The sequence below is a fragment of the Oenanthe melanoleuca genome, chromosome 1A, assembly GCF_029582105.1.
Source record: "Oenanthe melanoleuca isolate GR-GAL-2019-014 chromosome 1A, OMel1.0, whole genome shotgun sequence".
Lineage (NCBI taxonomy): Eukaryota > Metazoa > Chordata > Aves > Passeriformes > Muscicapidae > Oenanthe > Oenanthe melanoleuca.
This window is the reverse complement of record NC_079334.1, coordinates 2,540,545-2,561,508: the sequence shown is the minus strand read 5'-3', so window position 1 is coordinate 2,561,508 and position 20,964 is coordinate 2,540,545. Positions and strand designations below refer to the sequence as shown.

Sequence of the window (20,964 nt, the reverse complement as noted above, 5' to 3'; positions counted from 1 at the left end):
CCAGAGAAGGTGCGGAATGTCCCTCTATGGAGATATTCCAGAATCGCCTGGATGCAACCCTGCTCTGCAGTGACCCTGACTGAGCAGGGAGGTGGCACTAGATGACACTGCGGTCCCTTCCAGCCTGATCTCTGCTGTGACTCTGCGGGGTCTCGAGGGGGACCGAGATCTGTGCCAGTCCGTACCAAAACCCGCTTCCTTCATCTTCCTCCTCTGCCGAGGGAAGGGGCCGAGCCGGCGCTGCCCCTCGGCTGTTCTCCCCGCGGCCACCGGGAGTCAGCCCAGCCCCGGCAGTGTCCCAGCCCAGCCCCGGCAGTGTCCCAGCTCAGCCCCACAGTGTCCCAGCCCAGCCCCGGCAGTGTCCCAGCCCAGCCCCGGCAGTGTCCCAGCCCAGCCCCGGCAGTGTCCCAGCCCAGCCCCGGCAGTGTCCCAGCTCAGCCCCGGCAGTGTCCCAGCTCAGCCCCACAGTGTCCCAGCCCAGCCCCACAGTGTCCCAGCCCAGCCCCGGCAGTGTCCCAGCTCAGCCCCACAGTGTCCCAGCCCTCCCGAGCCCGGCCCGGAGCAGGCAGAAGCGGTTCGGTTCGGTGCTAACGGGGGGGAGCTCCCCGCCGCTCCGCAGCATCGCCCGGGTGAGGGATGCTCGGTGCTCTCCGCTCGGAGCTCTCCGTTCGGAGCTCTCCGCTCGGTGCTCTCCGCTCGATGCTCTCCGTTCGGAGCTCTCCCCTCGATGCTCTCAGTTCGGTGCTCTCCGCTCGGAGCTCTCCGTTCGGAGCTCTCCGCTCGGTACTCTCCGCTCGGTACTCTCCGCTCGGAGCTCTCCGCTCGGTGCTCTCCGCTCTGAGCTCTCCGTTCGGAGCTCTCCGCTCGGAGCTCTCCGTTCGGAGCTCTCCGCTCGGTGCTCTCCGCTCTGAGCTCTCCGTTCGGAGCTCTCCGCTCGGAGCTCTCCCCTCGATGCTCTCAGTTCGGAGCTCTCCGCTCGGAGCTCTCCGCTCGATGCTCTCCGTTCGGAGCTCCCAGCTCGGAGCTCTCCGCTCGGTGCTCTCCGCTCGGTGCTCTCCGCTCTGAGCTCTCCGCTCGGTGCTCTCCGTTCGGAGCTCTCCCCTCGATGCTCTCCGCTCGGAGCTCTCCGTTCGGAGCTCTCCGCTCGGAGCTCTCCGTTCGGAGCTCTCCTCTCCCGTCCTTCCTCCGGGCACCCTCCCCAGGCACCCCGTGCCCGCAGTTTTCAGCACATTACGCTGTTAATGCAGCTCGGGGGTAATGACAGCGTCTCCAGCAGCACCCGGCAGGCAGCGATTCGCGTTCTCCTGCGGGTGCTATTTGAAAACAACAGGGTGTCTTGGATACGGGGTAATTACGGCAGTCATTGCAAACGCTCCTCAGAAATGGATCTCTACAGGAGATACAGGATTTATTTATCTTGTAATCTTGTTAAACAACTGACACATTTATCTATGCCCCTACTATAATTATTCAATTAAAAATCAAATAGGCTAACACACAACATACTAAAGAGTGAAACACATATTTTCAAGGGGATGCTCTGTGTCATTTCAGCGAGGCAAATATGATTAAAAACTTGATCAGAGCTCTCTTTTTCTAGGTAGGTGTTTCCGGGAGGCAGGGCCATGTACCTGCCCCTCTCGGAGCAGCAGAAGCACTCTGCAACAGCAGCTTTTACACAGCAGTGCATCCAAGAGGTTGGCACACCGCCCTTAACTGTGGAAGAGGTTCCTGAAGGATTCAGGCTCGCTGAGGTGAAACCACTGCACAGAAACATGTGAAAGGAAGGGCCCAGCAGCAAGCAAAGGCAGAGGTAAAGGCATTTCAGACTTGTTCTGTTGCTCGGTGCTTGCAATTCAGAAAACAACATTCCTTTTTGGGAACTACAAGTCCCAAAGTGCACTGTGGGAAGAACGTGCCTCGTACCAGCCAGTGCCCAGCACAAATTCCCAAATATGGATAAGGAATCAAGTTCGAAAAAGACTCACACTGGCTAGATGCTCCTCACTGAGACTCAGAAAAGGAGCGAGACAGCACAAAACCAAGGTGAGTGTGCGTTCTGCAAAGATGCTGTTCGAGGATTTCTTTCATGGGGGGCAGCCAGTAATGTTCTACCCCTTGGAAGGGCAACACAGCACTGCTCTGGTGATGCTTGCAGGGGTGTCGTGGTCGTAGAGGCAGCTTTTGGAATCGGGCTGTTGTTTTGGGTGGGGGAGTGAGCAGCAGAGCAGCTGTGCTACGGAGTGAGTCAGAACCTGCTTCCCTGCAGATGCGCCCGATGAACAAAGACCTATGGAAAGGAAAGAGAGCTGCAACACTGATGCAGTTATGTTCGAGGCTGGGAAGGGTCAGTGGGAGGTAGGAGATGCTCTGGAAAGCAGCTCTGTAGGAGTTGCTGTGTGTGGCTGTGTAAGAAGCCAAGGTGGACAAGCAGCCTTCTAGTAACAGTAATTACAGGTTAAATTAATTTCTCTGTTAGGCATGGTAGAATGTTTTTGTAGTTCATCCCTCTTCCTAGAGGGGACAGTGTGGTACCTTGAAGGCCAAACCCTCTTGCAGCTCTCTGACCTGCAAATAACACTCTGTAATAGGATTGCTTAACTTCAGGCCAGGAACAATTACCTATTTTACCAGCAATTTGTTAGCAAGCACAGTGAAATCATCCTGAAACAGAATCATCTCGGTGGAGATGAGAGATGCTCGAGCTCCATTGTCGGGCACACGTGGAGCCTTGGCAGCTGAGCTGGCCGGAGGCAGCCCCAGCTCCTGCCTCTGTTTCTGCCCCTGGCAGGCAGGCAGAGTCCTGCTGCAGCTCGGACGCTGTGTGTGGATGCTCACACTGCTGCTGGCTGACGTCAAGTGCAGCTGGTCATCCCAGCACCCTCCTCCTGCTATGTAGGGTCATGGAGCAGCTCAGCCAGCGCTGCAAATGTAGGAGGTGCAGCCCGGGAGGGGAGCCTGAGGCTGCTCGGGCTGCTGAACCGGACTGTCACATGGATACTTGTTGCCAAATAAGAGTGATGCTGTTTTTCCATCTTTCCTTGAATGGGAGCAGCTTAAGTTGTCATAAAGCTGGAAGGGTCCCTCTCGTACTTGAACCAACAGGGCGATTTTTCCTACTGCACAAGCACTGGAGAAAAGCAGTGTGCTCCTGGATAACAATTTCTAGTAACCAGAAAAGCTGGAGTTAAATGGACTTGCTGTCAGTGACAGGAGGTGGTTTTGGTGTCCTGGATGGGATGTCCATGCCCATCTCATTTGCCTTTTATATGAAGTCAAGGAGGTTTTTTTCCTTGCAGTCATCCTGATTTTGTATAGGAGAAGAAAAATGAGTTTCAGCACTTGTTTGTGTGTTCATCACCTGTGGATTTACTGGCTCCCCTCCTCCCTCTCCTGCCAGGCAGTCTGAGGAGAGTTTAGAGTCACAGGCACCTGTGACAAGGCCTCCTGAGGTAAATCTCCTCAAGTGTTAATCCAGATCTGACCAGCACACGGTCACAGGGCCAGAGGACTGGCAATCAGTCTTTTTCTGTTGTCTCTTCTGTGTCAGTAGGCTGTTAATAGGAGATTAGCAGCATTAGGGAGACTTTGAGCTAGAAATGGTGAGGCCCTGTGATTTGATTTGAAGAGAAAGAAACCCTCCCACGCTGGTGTAAGGACAAACAGAAGAGCTGGAAATTGTAACAGCATTACAAACACACCTGAGGAGATCATAGCCTCTAGGAAAGATGTGGGGCTCTGCAGCACCTCATTGTTTGCCAGCAGTGGTTTAGCAAAGCAATGAGGTCCATGGAGACCTCAGGTCCCAGCCTGCAGCACTTTGTTCTTACCACCACACGCTTTTGTTTGACTCTGGCGAGACCATGACGTGCTGCAATCTGTAATTCACTTGTAATTTCCATCAGAAGTAAATCCTCATTAAATATGAAGCTGGCTGGCTGCAGATCCCTTCAATTAGCCCAGATTCAGGGTTTCCCTGGCTGCTGGCAGTCTGCAGAGCCTGGGGCTGGGTGAAGGTGAACACTCTCTGGCTGTGCTTTGAACAGATGGCCCATGGTGATGCTTCCTTATCTCCCTGAGCGTTGTGGCACAGCATCAAACCTGGTTTTTTGTGTCAAAAATAGAACTGGATGGAGGAGACTCACCTGATTTTTTGAGCCCACCTGCTGATGTTCCTAGTCAGTGTATTTAAATGCATAGTGTCTGATTTTGGCTGTACCCAAACCTATATAAACAACAGGTGAGGATGGTACAAGGCAGAAAAGACAACTACAGGGACAGCCACAGCCACAGTCCAACTTGGGGGTATCACATAAAATAAAAGATCAAATCTCTGTTTCAACCTTCATCACAGATGCACAAACACTGCGTGAGGTGTAAACACTGGAAATTGGGAAACTGGAAACACAGGGTTGTGTTCACAACTTGTCAAAACTTGAGTTTTACTCAGATAATAACAAAACCTTTCCAAAGCAAAGGGCAATTTTAAGTTGATTAAGTCCCTTTCTTTGCTTCCTAATCAAACAAAATACTCGCCTTGGCAAGGCAGCTGTCAAAGAACAGCAGCAGTTACTTTGATTTAATTGTTACTGTTATAATAGTCATAATTAGTGCTGGGTGGGGCATTTCATAGCTGTAAGGTGACCAATTTGGTTAGAGGCCCAAGGCATCTTCTTTTCTTCAGCTAGTTATTATCTGTGAGAAAATACCAAGCCTGTCATCACTGTGGGTCAATTACACCCTGTTTGCCTAGCACAGCTCTCTTTGCTCATTGCTTTAGAGTCACAACCCCTCTAACAGTTAATACCTCTTCTCAAGGCCCAGCTTGCCAAAATCAACTCTCATCCACTGGTCTCCACCTTTCCTCTTTTTTCAATAGCAAGCCTTGTGCTCTCATGACTGGGAGAAAGGCTTGGTAGTGTGAATCCTGCAACTATTTGTACCACAAGGCAAACAAGGTGATTTGAGAAAATGGTTCTTCTCCTTTTTAACCTAACTTGCTGACATCTCAGTATTTCATTTCACAGTGTCTGTCAGTCATCTGTCCCACATTTGCTGTGATCTGTGTTAATTATCTATACAAGCAGGCAATGCATCTTCTGCATCTTGAATTGGAAATTTCAGAATATACTACAGAAATTAACAAACTCTTTTCCATCTCAGTCTGCTGGTCCTGGCTCTTGTCTGGCCAGGTCTTGTGGTGCTCACCAAAGCCATGATGTGAGGTTGCTTTAGCAAAGCCAGCAGTGCTGCAGAATTGTATGGTGGCAGTGCCTGAGCCTTGAGAAATCCCCTGGGAAGTGGCTGTGTGCTGGTGCAACCTCTGTGTCTTGTATTTCATGGAGAGCACCCCCTGTGTGACCCTCTGGCTGCAGTGGGCAGAACTCCCCTACTTGCTGTTTATTGTGCTCATGAACTTGATATAGTAATTAACTGATAATTGCTTTTTTTATCAACCTGCATGTAAGCTCTTTTTTTTTATGCAGTTGATGAATGTGCAGCACCTTTCTTTTGGATTTCTCCTCTCCTCTAGAAGATCTGTGTGCTATTTCAGGGTCTTGCTGGTTTGGGAGGTGTGCTTACACTGTGTGTAGGATTATTTTCTCAAGCAGTGTATTGGCCCTCGTTTCCCTGATGATCTGTTCTCTTTAACTCTGTACCTCCTGTACTTGCTGCTCCTTCTCATCTTTCTTGGCAGTACCAGGTGCAGACAAAGGTAGGATTAGATGTCTAATGAGTTTATGTAGCCTTAGACATACGTGGTTACTTCTTGGCACTGGGGGAAGGGCAGTCCATGAGGAATCCAGCCCTTGACTCTCAGTGAGGTTTTCAGCTTTGGGAGCAGTCTGAGCCCAGGCAGACTCAAGTCAGGCCAAAATTTTCTAGACACATTTTTGTTCCAGATGCCTGTTCAAAGAGGAAGTTGAAAACCCAGTCTGTATTACCAAATCTGAAATAATTTCTCATTTAATGTTAGATCCAAAAAGTTTATTTCCAAAAAATGACTCAGTGCAGACAGCCTGAAAGAACTTGCTTGAAACATGGCAGAAAAGCTACTAAGCTGTGATTAATATATTTTGGAACTACACCGTAGCTGGGACAAGTTGTATTTATAATATTTTTTTGCTTATCAAAGTAAACTTTAGGCTGTAGCTCTCCTGTCTCACCATCCTTCAGCAGATGAAGCCAGGGCAACAGAGAGGATAATGTCATTGTCTTTCCTACCTGACAGAAGGCTTATTTGATTTGTAATTTCAGTTGTATTTATGGAGTTTTCCAATACATCTAAATGAAAAGAAATGGATGAGGGTAAAGCAAAGGATCAAGAGTACACTGCAGCTGTGTACACCAACAAAATAAAATCACTCAAGAGCAAACAAAGGGAAATGGGATTCACGGATGAGCTCTGACCAGACCTTCAAGGATGGAAAATGGGGTGGGATTGGGAACTTAATTTTTGCTCTCAGGAATAGACAGATGGATAGAAATGTAAGCTGCTCTTACATTTTCTCATGGATTGTATTTGTGAGTGAGAGCTGCATGCTGGTGTCAGCCTGGCACTCACAGCACAACCAAGTCATGAGGATGGAGGTCACTGTAAACACAGCAAGGTTAAGTGAAATAAGGCCATGAGGAGGTCATGGTGAATTTGAAAGGGAGAGTGGATGGACAGAGTGACTGATGATAGCTCTGGTGATTGGAAACAAAACCTTAAATAACTCAAATTTGTATTCAAGAACACTTGTCCGTGTCAGGACTCCACATCCATCTTTCTGTGTCAGACCAAGCAGCAGTTCACAGGAGTTCACATTTCCAATGCACTCTGAGCTGCTGGAACAATACTCTGAGCTCCCATCTCAAGGCTGCCTCATTCCAAAACGTGTGCTCACAAGGAGAAATTCAATACTAGAAAGATAGTCGAATAATTTTAGGAGATAGAATCACTGCTTCCTAAATCCCCAAAGGAGCTGACTCTAAATAGTCATAGCAAGGAAGCATGCTCTGTAAATCATTACCAAAAGTTAGGCTGAAAGCATTAAAACACTTTGTATAATAAGCCTTGATCTTCCAAGCCACTGTGGTTTATTTTCCTGAGCTTGCTGTGATCAAAGCAGGTTCTCTGGTGTTGCTATTCATGTGGCAATCGAAGATTCAGACCGGCCCGAAATAGGACAATCATGGAACTAAATCTCTAGAGCTGCCCGAATCATAGGGTTAAAAGAGGACTGTGAAGTACTTAATAGGCTGCCTACACAGTGCTCAGCAAGTCAGAGGTTAACAAAGGACCTTATTATTTGAAAAGATAATTGAGGCTGAAAACAAGTCAACCATCCCACAACTAAGCCGTGGAGATCATCAGTTTTTGTGAACAATAGCTGATGATGTTCAGGATTCAGTGAGTTAAGTGGTTAATCCTATACAGAAAGCTGCATCCATAATGCACTTTAAATAGGGGAAATCCACCCAATTTGACCCCTGGAGAATTGCTTCCTGCTGTTAGGCTGATGGATATGTCTATAAATATCATGGAAGCCATCAGCAGATAAAATCTCGGAGAGCTGAAAAGCCTCTCCCTATTAAATGATACATTGATCTCCATGAAACAGCAGGAGCCTGGGGTAATGAGCGCTGAAACCAATCCCCCTGTTCTCCCCAGGGTCACTGGAGCCAAAGAGAAGCAAAACCCATACACTGTGTCCATCTTGATTCAGTGGGGGAAAACATCAAGCCCCTTTTTTGCACCCTTCTGTCCAGTCTTCTCCACAAGGCTGCTCATTACATTCTTTAGGGGTCAGTCAGGCACTTGCTCATCAGGCTTCTGCTGCAGTTTGTTCCAGATTTGTCCTTTGTCTACATCCCTCAGAGAAAGCCTTCAGTCTGGGCACAAAGCTGCCAAAGGGTGCAGGACACTCCATGTTTGTGTGAGTTCTCCAGCACGGGTACCACGGGGTGGCAAACAAACTTCAGCAACCACTTCTGTTCATCCTCACCTTCTTCTGTCACTTTTGGATTTCAGCAAAAGAGTGCACACTGCCCTGGCTTGGGCTTTTGTTTGTTTGTTTGGAGTTTTGGTTGTTGTTGTTGTTGTTGTTGCTGGTTTTTGGGTTTTTTTGGGGTTTTTTTTTATTTTTTTAATTTTTTTTTTTTTTTTGTGGGGTTTGGTTGTGAGGTTTGTAGTCCTGTTTGTGTTTTTTTTTTTGTTTTGTTGTTGTGTTTGAAAATCTATTTATTTATTTATTTATTCATTCATTTATTTATTTATAGCTCAAAATTTTATGGTTTTGAAGCCTATTGTGTTATAATGTAAGGCCTGGCTTGTGATTTTCTACTCCCAGAGCTGTTGGTGCTGCATACCATGGAAGATGCACATGCACACTGCAGCAGATAGATTTACCCCTTTCTGAACTCTATACTGCCTGTATAATGTCTCCATATCTGCATGTGCATGCAGGTCTTCAGAGCAAGCTTGCTGCCTTTCTGGTGTTTGAACTAGCTCTCCTGGGGTTTAGAGATGAAGGAGTTAACCCATGTTAAGTTGTTCTGATTTGTCTTCTGTATCTTTTTTTCCTGCACTCTCCATTTGTTGTCCTCAATTTTTTCTTCCTCCACTTTGTTCTCTCTTTTCTCCTCCAGTGCTGACTTACTGCAGATTCCATCATTTCTCAGCACTGGGGACTGTGATAGGGGCAGTTGAGCAGGGCAAATCCTTGGACATCACTGTGGGATTTACATGGAAAACTTGTGCTGTTAGCAGTCTACTTGCAGAGTTATTAGGGACCAAGACAATAAAGATTAGAAGAAAGCAAGGTTTCACAATCCCCACAGACCCATAGCTGCATTCAGTGTGAGGATACAGAAGGAAAGGGGATTATGAGGTTCTTTCCCTTCTCTCCATGGACTTTTCTGCTTAGAAAGTCCTATGCTTGTAAGAGTCTTTTACTTTGGAGACTCTAGGAGTTAAAATAAACTGGGACATAAGGGAAGGATCATGAGAGTCCCATTGGCACTCAGGGTTGAGTTCAGTGACTCAAAGAAATGGGCTCTCATTACCTCTGAAGAGCCAATGCATGCAGAAAAAATGATTCTGCTCCGTTTTCAGCAGTATCAACAAAATTGTTTACCGAGTTCCAAAGGGTTATATTTTTGGCATTCCTGTGGCCTGTTTTGGCTCGTTGAAGGTTACTTATGAGTAAGAAGGAAAGAACTTGACTTGATGCTCAATTATAAAGCAGAACTTGTATGGCTGACAGTTAAAGGAAGACAAAAGGAATGCGGTATTTTGTGTGCTTATCTCACAGGATCTGCAGAGACAATAACTGCAGAGACAACTGGTTTCAATTGCAGGGATCTGTCCTTGTTTTTAAAGTCATGTCTTTGGTCTCTCAAGGCAACTGCAACTCTAGACAGCCAAATTCACCAGCTGAACACCTAATTGTAAATGGCCTGCCCAGAGTCATGGGAGAGTCATGTGGTGGTGGGTGGGATTTCTGTTCCAGACAGAAATCCAGAAATCCAGACTCTGCTCTGCCCTCAGAGGCCACACTGACCATGACTCTGCTGGAATCCATGCTCAGCCCCTATGGCATCAGGAGAACCCTGCTGAGGCTTCCTAAAGGAAGGATGGAACTGCAGATATTTCCAGGGCTTGTTTGGAAAACTGGTGTCCTGTAGGGAGGAGCTGTACCCACCCTTGCTTTCTGCTGTCATGCTGAGTGAAGGGAGCCTCCATCCTCACCACTGTGCAAACTGGGCAGGGCAGAAGTGCTGTGAGGCTGGAGTCTGTGAGGTAAAAATGGCATTAAAGTGGATAACAGGCTACAAGGTCTTGGCTGAGGACTCAGGTCCTTTAAAAGTACACATGACAATGCCAGAAAAGCTACATATTCTTGAAACAGCTCCAGGAGGATGGTGGTGCTGACTCCATAACTTGGGCTGGAAATAACAGCCATGGTAGGTAGCACTGACCACTGCCTATGAGAGTGAATATGGAAAGGAATGGGAAGAGCCCAGAAGGCAACAACAGTGACATAAATAGTAGCCTAATTAACAATTCCTACCAAAGATTTATACTTACTTGAAGCACTGTGCAAATCATTAACTGATAGATGTTAATTAATCATTTAGGTAATTAAATGGAAGTGGAATGTAAATGGTTAGAGGAAGCTGGAGTATGAGGGCTTCCTGAAACCATTAAATGATTCTGTTCTCTTTGATGGAGGAAGAATTTCTTCCTTTAGGGTTGAAATGTTCTCCCAGTGTGGGTGTTATTACAGTTTTAATAACCACCTGTTTAATTCCCTGGGATGGGAGATTACATGCAGTACAGCCAAGAGTTTTTTTGTTTGTTTGAGTAACTTTGGCAGTTTTATAGGTCTAAAAAAAAAAAAAAAAAGAGAAGTATCCCCAGCTTTGTGTTTCAAGGCTCAGAATAATGACCAGCTTCAGGAATGAGTCTTGATCCTCTGAGTTCTCATGAGCAGGATGGGCTGGGAGATGGAGTACCATTACACAGGGACCTATTGTTTTCACTTAAACAGTGAGAGATGAAGATGTGCTATCATGTGATGTAGAGGAAACACTGAAATGAGTGTCAAAAACCACTGAGAATGTTGCAAGTGATGGCTTTTTTATGGATTTTTTTAATGGATTAATTCATTCCCCTACAGTAACAAAATAGGATTCTTTGGCAGAGAATCAGTCAGCTTGATTCCTGGCTGTGGCATATTTAGGTTTGTGTTATCACCCACTGCCCACACTTATGTAGCATAAACTCCTGAGGGAACTTGTGAAGAAATGGGTTTTCAGTTGTCTGGCCTGAATCTCTGCTTTGCTGATGAACCCCTTAAGCTGCTGGAAAAGACCTGATTTATGCCTGGCCAGTGTAACCACAAATCAGGCACGTAGGTATGACTTCCTAAATTAAAAGACTGATTTACTGCACTGTGTAAGTTGGGTTTTCAATTTACCTGCAACCAGAGAACTCAGGCTCTTAGGGCAGGTACAATACAAGCAGTTGGTGATACAGATAAAGCCAACAAAAAAAAAAAAAAAGAAAAAGACGTGGTTCTATGACTGTTAATTGCTCTGATACCTTTGCTGCCTTCCCTCCAGTCTGTTTCCTTCTGACCTGGGATACTGTCTCTGTCAGCAGTGAAAGCTATCACAGTTCTCCTTTTTTTCTCTGCCTTTTCCTCTCTCTGGTTCCCCTGGGGACAGAAGATCCTGGCAGCTAGATCTACCCCAGGCTTTTGCCTTTTGTTTTCCTGTACTTTTCTCTTGGCACAATGCAGAAGTTTGCAGTGTTGTGCTTCCACAATCACATGCTAAAATATTTGCACAGCTGTCTGATGACAGAAAAGGGGGGAAAGAGAAAACCCACTCGTCTGTTATTTGAAAAGTTAAAACACAACAAACCCACAAACAAACAAACAAACAAAGCTGCATATGAATTAATAATGCAAAATCTTCAGTTTTCCCTGTTCTTTTATGACAGAATCCTCAATCACTTTGCCTGGCTCCTTTCCATGTGCTTCACCTTCCATTCCCTGCACACATGAGCCCACACTCATGCTTCTCTTGCAGTGCCTCTGGGTTCAAATGCCCATGGGACTGCACTGCCCACCTGTGTGCACTCACTTCAGCCTGTTCCTGGTGCACAGAAATAGGACCAGCTCCTACAGGCTAGAATCAGGCAAATCTCTGACTGAAGTCAGTGGAAGTTTTGGCACAAGGACTGAAAAACTAATTACATTCCTCCCCCAAGTGTGTGTATATATATATATATATATATATATATATATATATATATATATATTTGATGGTGATGAAAGATAAGAAAATAATGCCTAGAAAGAAAGCCCATTAATAAATGAGAAGTAGATGTGGAGAAGAACAGTTGATAGAATTATTTATAATGCAGTTATAAAATTGCTGAGTTGCTGAGCGTTCCAGAAACCCATCAATAACCTGCATGACCATAGCAGCAGTTAATAGGAGTTTAAATAAGCAGGCAGGAGCATGGATCTCCATGAAAATCAGGTGTGGAAATATTGTGAAAAAAAAGCTTGGCATATCCAAATAATTTAGCACAGAATATATTCTGATGTGGTGATAACTTTCCAATAGCCTTGAGAACTGGTTGTGAGTTAATTCTACCAGCAGTGCATTAGAGAATCTCAAGCAAAAACTGATCAAACATAGGCACACATTTTAAAAATAGAAAAACAGCACAGATACTTCCTAACAAGCCTAAGTATAGATCAGAGTAAGAAAAAAAATTAAATGTGGTTTTAAAATAAATCCGGATAGTGATATTAAGAGCAAAATGAACCTGGATGTTTGGGAGAACCAACCTTGTCATGTATTTTTTCAGTCAGAATTGTCTAATTAGTGACTGATGATACTAGAGCAAATATACTGCATTAGATCCTTTGGTGCAATGAGTAGAAGATTCAAATTTTCAAATCTCCAGCAGCCAAAAAAGAGAAGGTGAACAGGAAAAAAAAAAAAGAAAAAGTGAAAGCACTTTTTCAGCCTTGACATCTATAATTCACGTGCAGGGACTGCACTCCCACTACCAACAGCTCCCATCCTACACACATAAACACACACTCCCTGCCTTTATCCTGCTCTGAGACCACACACAGCTCTGTCCAGTTTCTGCCCTTCCCATCAGCCAGCCTCTTCTCTGGGAAGCATGAATGCCTCCTCTGAACTGAGGCCTCACTTAAAGGTGTGTTTCTGCCCTGGTCCACCAAGCTTGGATTGGTTTTTTTCAGTTTTTTTTTAAGTCTTTCTTGCTGTCCTCTTGCTGCAGACAAAGCCTTCCTTTCTGTGAGAGAACTTCAGAACCAGGAATGTGGTCTGGACATTTATGGACAAAGGAACATTCAATGTTTCTGCTCCCCGGTGCCTCCTAATCATCAGGAAGAATGACTGTGCTGTGTCTTTAGCATTCCAGCTCGGTTTCTCCAGTCTGTGTCCTCCTGTGGGCACATACATTTAGGGATAACCCTCTTTTTGTTTCTGGCTGGGCCTGAAGTGCCCAGGCACAGGGATGCAGTCTCTGTGTACTGGTCTGGATCCAGCAGACAGAATGTCATTTCCACCCCGTTAGCCTCCAAAACGTTCTGTTTGTGCAATTAGCCTTATGAGGCAACTCTTGAGAAATGGGTGCTTATTATCTGCTGTCATTTTTATACCCTCTTCCCTAAGTAATGGCACAGCAGCCCTCGTGATCCCATTAAATAGCTCTGACTGCAAGGAGGAGAAAAGCTGCAAATGGAAAAGACTTAGTGCTGCAGGCTAAGCCCAGCCACCTCCTCTCCCCTACATTCCTCTGCTGCTTTCATACTCCCTGAGAGCCCAGCATTATTCCTTCTCAGGATTGTCTTCTGCAGGGGACAGCTTCATTTTGAATGGCTTCATGCTTCACACCCAGAGGCACCAAGTCTTTTCCACTAAGCCAAGCGTAAAAATAGCTGAGGGAAGGGGTGGGGAGGGAGTGTCAGCAAAACAGATTTATTTAATTATATGTACTGACCAATATTTTCCTATGTGAGACCAAGTGTGCAGCTCAGATCTTTCATCAGAGCATGTTCATTTTAGGGTCTCATTCAGGGTTGCTGAAGAAACAGGCATAAAATGCCTGTGATAACTCGAATTTCTATAAGATGCCTTCATATGTTTAATAACCTCACACCCTTAGGCTGGGCCTTGATGGACTTTCTTACTTTGCAGAGATATTCTGCACTGCCAAGCCCAGTGGCATTGTCACGGCCATCACTGTATTTGGTGATGTTCTCCCAGTCCCACATTTAAGAATCCTGTAAACATTGGAGAAATGGAAAGGTTTTTCTAAATCAGTTTAAATTCTAATCCTTACAGTATGCTGGAGGAAAGCTGGAAAACTCAGTCTGAAGGCAGAGGAAAAGATAAGTAAAAAGACTGGAATTTTTTACTTCTTTTAACACATGAGATTTTTTTTGCCTGCTCACAGCTTTTATAATCTAGTCCAATTCTTTCTAGCCCCTCTGGCTGATACTGCTGTTCTTAACAACTCCCATCTCTGCTGCTGTAGATTATAGTGGAGCAAAAAGGTACTTAACCCCTTGTCATGATGGGATCTTTAACATCTAGATTTTGGCATCTGGAGGCCTATCCCTACCTAGCAAGCTAGGATGAGCCACTGTCACAGATTGCCCAAACAACCTGAGTTGAAAGGCAGGACAGGAAAATAAGAAATTAAATGTGTGGGTTTTACTTGTGTGTGTTTTGGTCCACATCACCTACGTGCACACAGAGCTGTGTTTGTTACTGGCATCCTGAGAGAGGAAACCCATTACCTTAAAAGAAGCACTTGGCTTTAAGAGAGAATAATAAGGAAAGCAACAAAGAACCATTAGCAACATTTTATAAAGAAGATGAGATAAATAGTCTGTCTCATAAACAAGTGGTATTATTTAACTATCCAAGGAGTTGCTTTCCAAAACAAAGCTGAATTGTTCATTGTCCAGCAAAATAACGCCTGCTTCTGCAGCCTTGGCTGCTTTTCTGACTACAGCCCAGGGTCTGTAGGTCTCCACTCTGGTGGACTGTCCTGCCAAACAGTACTGCTAATGTTTATGTTAATAAAAATAAGTTGAAAACAGGCTCAGAAATGATAGCACCAAGACTTTTCAGTTGAGGGGACAGGAACAAAGGAATTCTGCCAGCCCTGAGCTTCCCCGTAGCTGTAATAGGGCCTCACAGACACACTTGTGCTCGGTCGTGTTGGCAGAGAAACACTTGGCAGAGAAATCCCCTCTTGCTGTCTCAACTGCTCATTCACCTGCTCACAGAGACCAGATCATATCACCCCATCCCAGCGCTTCTTCAAACGCTGGTGAGCGTGTGCTCGTGTTCAGATATTCACCAGAACAAGGTTTCTTTTCTCCTCTTTTCAAAAGCCGTGGTATTTCCCAGGGAAGCCGGCAGCTCCCTCGGGGTTATGCCCCAGAAACACGATTTAAGGTGCTGTAGGGCTGCGTGGGTGGGAGGAGAGGTGTGTGAGGGAAACACCTTCTGTATAAAAGAGCCTTTTTAAAGAAATGGGTGGATTACCCAGGTCAGAGGAATCCTGGAAGGAGGAGGAGGCAGTGCATCCATTCGGTGCTCCCATTGCCGCTCCCTTAGCGAGCCGCAGGGGACCACTGCTCCGTTACTGTGGCAACAGCGATGACTTGGCAGCCAGACCCAGCATCACACAGCCGCCCCGAGACTCTGCGAGATGCTCTGGCAAAGGCTTACACAAGGAGATTTGCATCTCAGATCCCATTCCTTTTAATTTTTGGCTTTGCCTTGCCAGCCTAGAGGCAAAATCGCTGGTGGGAGCCCTGCGAAGAGAAGGCGGTGTGGAGGCAGGGCACGGGGAGCGGCGAGGGGCTCTGCCCGCGGTGTCTGCCCCTGGAGCTGTGAGCACCTGTCGGGGAGGAGCTGACTCATGTGAGAAGAAGGTCATTCCTGCAGCCTCGCTCTGTGAGTACCGACCCAGCCAGCCTCTCTGCCTTCTGCTGCAAATATTAGTTATTGTTTGTCATTGGCTAGTGAATCTCGGCGTTTCTTGTGTCCAAGGGGAGGAATTTTCTTTTGTGCTAGCTCTAGGCTTCATGCAAAATAGTGAATGCACTACTACTGGCTTTTTTGTCCTAGGCATGAATTCCTGCAGGAGCTGCAGCCTTGCCATTAGCAGCAGGTTTCTTGCAGGAGGCTCGATGAGATCTGGAGTTCGCAATGAGCATTGCACAATCCCTACCTTAATACCAGGTTTTGTGCTTAGCCAGCTGATATGGTCCGATATCAGCTTTTCCATTTAATTCATGATTCCAGCCTTTGTTGTACAAGATGACTTACTTGTTTTTGTTGAGATTAAGATTTTAAGCAGTAAGTAAATCAAGTGCTTGAACAGGTGCAGAATGAGTATTTGCTCTGTGTTACAAGGATAGAGTTACAAGCAGTTTCATTCTGATGAGACAAACAGATGCTCCAGATAAACTGCTGATAAAAGGAATTATTATACTGGCAAAGATCCACCACATTTCCCTGTAGCACATGGGTGTCATAGTCAAGCATACAGACAGTAGCCATGGGTGAGATTAATCTAGCATGGCTAACAATAGGCATCTATAAATGTAGTCATGTTACTGAGCAGTGTCATGATCAGTTTTAAATCATGTCTTGAAAAAATATTAGTGTAACTTAGACATCTGTGAAAAGGATACACTTTGTAAAGAAAGTAATGCTTTGCAAAAAAAGCAATTATAAGGGAAATAAATCAAAGGTTGTATACCTTAGATCTGAAATCCTGATCAACCTGCAGCCTGCACACATGAAAGAAAAGGAGATTTCTTTTTCTTCAGATAATTTGGTGCTTGTTCTGTTCCTTAATCAGACAGCAGCACTGGGGCATCTCTAGCTCTAATCTCATTAAGACTATTAGGCTGTGATTGTGCTTGTGGTCTGTTGCTGGCATGCACTGGGGCAGACAAATGATCCTTGGAGCTCTCACAGCTGAGAGGAGATGAGGGTCCGTTGTTTCTCATGAGGTTTGAACATCCTACACCCTCGACTTTGGGCAGGCAGTGTCTGCACAGCAGCTGGGAAGGCAGGCAGGGACAGCCAGGTCACTGAGCCCGGGCACACAAGGGCAGTCTGTGAGCACAGCTTCTGCTGGTGTGATGGGAGTCACGTGTGGGCACAATAGTGGCACAGCACACTCCCCTCCGTGTGTAAATAGCATAAAGCTGTGCCTGTGCCAGTGCTGGCATGGCAGGCTGGGCTACCACAGAGCAAAAACAGAAGTCAGAAATTAATTATGGGCTACTTTCTGCAGCCCTAGAACCACTCCTGTGTTCTGCTTTGTCCTGCCTGTTATAGCTAACACAAGCATAGTAGCTTTTGTTTTAGCTGGCCTCTTTGACCGAACTACAGGATATTTTGATGATATTACTGTATATTTCTGGAGTCAGATATAACTCTTTCAATTCAAATTGAGCCCATTACTCTTCACTGCAATTCCAGGGGACACCATAAATGCCTCTGGTTCCTCTTCCTCAGCCCTGCATCACTCAAACATTAGTTGATAGCTCTGTTCCTCGGCAGCAGGGGGGTTTGAGTGCTCTGGAGGCCAGTGGATTTGCAGCCCCCTGTGTGACCCCTGCACACGTGGATCTCCTGCACACAAACCCGCAGCAGTTGATGTCATTCGCGCATGAGCCTTGGGAAGCAGCTGCTGAATGAGTGCCAGTGTACCACACAGTTCATAAATATGGAAAAGCAACGGGCCCTATCCCAACAAGCTCAGATTCAGAAACGTTTAGCAGATGTTCTGGCTGTGGGGGAGGAAAGCAGGAGATGAATAACTACAATACTGCAATAGCAAATACTTTGTTGATGAAACTGCACAAAAATTAGAATGACAAACACACCCTTACCAGGAATTTGACCTATCCATAAAACAACATCAACATGTTTTATTAATAGTAGTTCCACATTCTCAAGATCAATAAAGTGACTTCATTGATTTACTTTTCCCTTTTTATTAATACTTTTCTAAACAGTGATGAATTTGGATTGAACATAGGTAGAGTCTTTTTTATTGCTTGTCAAAGAACAGTTCCAGTAATTCTAATAAAGCAATAGGCTTCTCAATCAGGACAACACAGCCTTTTGCTAAAGAGAGCCTAACCATGGTTAAGAGTTTGAAGGAAACTTCCAAATCTCTTTGAGATCTGGGGCTGCTAGGTATTCTAGACTACACCACAAGGGAGCTGCTCTGTACACATCCTTAAAGGAGTAAAAAGCTGTTGCTTTAAAAACAACTTAGAAAGCATAGCTCAGGCTCTCCCTTAATCCAAACTCCAAATAGTAAACATGGCTTTCAGATCTTGATGCATTCTACGTGGAGTAAACTAATCTCAGCTTTACAGGCAGCTCTTGTTGGGAACTTGTGTAGCCCAAATTAGATGAAGAACCAATAAAATGTCTCAATGATGACCTTGCAGGAATTGCCATTACATTTCACCAAGGTACATTTGAATCCATTCCCTTTGGTCCTTCTTGTGGACTGTCTGAGTACAAGGAAATGCTGTACTTGTATTTTTTGATTCATGTATTAATTGTAGGGCAGCAGTCTAATAGTACTTCATCAGGGTATGATGTTCTTGCATATCTTTATATTCTTCCTTGACAAGTACTTGTCTTACTGCTTTAGATGATCTCACACCTCTTCACACACTTGAACTATTGTTCCTAAAGTAGGAAGTGAAATTCAGCTGGGCTACTCTTCCTAGCCCTTAGCATAATGTACCATTTTGGGAGGGAGTTTTCTGCACTTGTGTAGCCTTTGGTTTGGGTTAATTCTACTTAAAGCTTTACAGTATAGTGAAGTGAAAGTTGTGTGTTTCTCATCAGCTTCTTTTATGCCCATGGTCCTGAGTCATGGCAGCAAACCCAGCTACAACTTTATATTTTACTGCTTGGCAAAATCTGTGAGCAGTGAAATTGTCTGCAGTGTGTATGCACAGACCCAGAGCCTCTCTTATTCTTAAAATAGTTCCAAATGCTAAAGTCTATACTGAACACTCAGCAGATCTGCATGTAGCCCCAGAGAAACCTTCCTTATTTGTTCCTATCAGAACACTTATTTTTTCAGCATGAAGGGTTAGAAACATTTATCTACATGATCAAAACTCTCTGGCTTTGATGGACTGGCTTTTTATTTTCCTTTTTACCTGCAGAAGTTTTTACCTACAGAAGTTTCTACTTAGTGAGCCAAGAGAGAGGGTTTTTTTTTCAGGTGAATTAGACTTGTATTTGTTTTCTTGCAACCAAACACCACCAGCAATGAATTTGAAACTCAGCTTCCAGCTCAGCACACAACGTTGGTCTGGATTAGGGTGTGCATGTGTGTTCAGAGGTGGTGCAGGGAGTTGAATGCATCATTTCATAAATATCACAGCTATTCAAATGCCTATGCAGTGAATAATCCCTTGCATCAGGAGAATGCTGGGTGCTTGGTGACTTCTGCCTTGCATATGAACCCCAGATTGAACATTTATGTTCTTGCTTAGGGCGTCAGTGCTGCAGAACAAATGGACAGAAAGCAGCAAATTTTAAAACCTCTGTAGACTAGACTAGTCCTTCAGTTTCTTCTGAAACCAGTTCTTCTTTTGGAAGCTCTTAGCTGCTCTTTTGCATACAGATTACTTTTACAGTAAAAAAAGTGGGTTTAGCTGTCCAAGTAAGTGTGAGCATGAGAAAACAAGACTATAGCTCATCAATATCCCAATTCAGTTGCTTACAGCAGATGGCAATTCAAATACAGTGACTTTTAACAGAAACACTTGTACACAGGAGAAAAGAGTTCCTGTTAATGGAGAGCACCTCAGGGGCTTCAGTGGCAGTTTGGTTTCAGGTTGTGGCCTTGACTTTTACAAATTGAAGCAAAAAACAAAAACAAAAAATCCTCTGTTACTGTAAATGTCACATTAAAATGTATAAACAGGAGGGATGATTGCAGAACACACCAGTGCTCTTTCCATTCTGCATTGTACTGGTAGAGCAGGAGAATTCAGGAAAGACATGGATCAAAGTGAGAGCCACCAAAGGGGAACACCATGAACCAACAGAGCCTCTGAGGAATGTGATAAGTGACTTAAGAAATCTTCATGCATCTAGAAGGCTGTTGCAGGAGTGAAAGGAGCAAATGTTGGGTTTTTTTTGTCTCGATTGGGTAGGATGAGAAGTACATGTAAATTATGGTAAAAGGAGATCCATTGGTAAAAAGGTTGAGTATTTAGGGGAAATTTTCTAAAGGCAGAAAAAGAGTGAATCATGAGAAAAGAACATCTTTCCTGGATAGACTGTGGTGTCTGCACTGGGGAGGTCTTTAAGAGGTAAAACAGATGGGACAGAGGTGCTTTCACAGGGCTGGAGTTACATGACCTCTCAGTATCCCTTCCAGTGCTGTAATTTGGTGATCACCTCCTTGTTTGAAAATCCACTTGCTGTGTTTTCACTTCCTATTTCCAGATGTGGGGACTCTGCTTTGGGACAGCATGCTTCCAGTGGAATTTGTTGTTCTTGGTTTAAAGAGATTACAAATTCCCACAGGAGCATGCACCTGGCAAATCCTGAACCTTGGAAGGCTGTCAAAATAGAATTTAAGATTCCTTGGCTATTTTTACTGTGAAAATAGCTTTGATTTTATAGAGATACCAAAAGCTTTATTGAATTTTCTTCTGTAACTTGCCTTCCTTGTTATACTCCTTGTCTGACTGGGAGCAACACCTGGGCCTTATGAGCCCTCAGTAATTTCTCTTAGAAAACATAAAAAACTCAGGTCTTATTTTTCTGTATAGACTTATGAAAATGGGGCATTATGCTATACTCTGACTTTATTTTGAGCGGTAGCAGGTCATCTCCTTTAAAAAGCTCTGGCACCACAATATTTTTCCCTGGGTTGGTTTGGAGCTGCTTCCTCCCCAGCTGCTCTGCTCACTAGCGGTCACTTGTGGAGTGCCAACACCCAGTTTTACAGTGCCCGCAGGCAGGAATTCATAGGCAGTCAATCACTGCCTGGCTAGGGCGAGGTGACTGTTCCCCAGCCCAGCGGTTCTGTAAAATCCTCGGGGGAGATAACGATGCTGGGCTCGCCTTGAGCATCACCAGCCTGCAACACCAGGCTTCTAACTAAGCTGCGATGCAGGATTTCAGCTGTCTTAGCTTGCTTTTGTGTTGCAAAATAGCCCATTTTGTACTGCTGTTGCAGTTTTTGTGAGTGCGCTTTATTTATTTAAAGTTCTGTACAATACTGCCTGCCACCCTCCTCCCACTCTGCGCACCACGTGCACGGGGTGACAAGGGACATGCAGAGGCAGCACAGTCCTTTGTTTCTCCTTCAGTTCTACTCCTTTAAACCCTTCC

At 45.1% G+C, this 20,964-nt stretch overlaps 1 protein-coding gene across 1 annotated transcript in view; it reads left to right on the top strand.

The window, feature by feature from the left end:
- The first annotated feature begins 2,016 nt into the window (after positions 1-2,016).
- Positions 2,017-20,964, top strand: part of MICAL3 (microtubule associated monooxygenase, calponin and LIM domain containing 3) — a 168,421-nt gene continuing 149,473 nt past the window's right edge. The window contains exons 1-2 of the mRNA XM_056508446.1: positions 2,017-2,046; positions 15,347-15,516. The gene's annotated coding sequence lies outside the window, so the exon portion shown is untranslated. The remainder of the gene's footprint in view (positions 2,047-15,346; positions 15,517-20,964) is intronic.